Here is a 368-nt window from a genome sequence, read left to right as displayed (position 1 = left end):
TTCCCTACTTGATCAAGAAAAGTAGGCCTCTCACCCATTCCAAATCACTCTTCTAAGTGTACATTGCTCCAGGGTGCAAATATGTCTGAAGCCCCAGAGGAACAGTTCTATGTAGGAGGGCAGTCCCTGAGCTCAAATCAGGAAAAACTCATGGGTGGCTCCTCATTTGACATATCCAGGTAACCAACCTGGAGCAAGGTCCTGCCTCACCAATCCAGCTATATATCAGAATTGTGAAATGAGATGGAAATTTTCTGATACGATTCAGCTGATAGGTTTGAGACTGAAGACTTCCAGTTTTTCAACATTCTTTTGGAGGGGACACAAGCAAAAATGTTTAAAGACTACTGCCCAATATCACCTCTTCC

The sequence above is a fragment of the Lipotes vexillifer genome, unplaced genomic scaffold (genome assembly GCF_000442215.2).
Source record: "Lipotes vexillifer unplaced genomic scaffold, Lipotes_vexillifer_v1.1 scaffold301, whole genome shotgun sequence".
Lineage (NCBI taxonomy): Eukaryota > Metazoa > Chordata > Mammalia > Artiodactyla > Lipotidae > Lipotes > Lipotes vexillifer.
The sequence above is the reverse complement of the archived record's forward strand: the minus strand, read 5'-3'. Positions refer to the sequence as shown.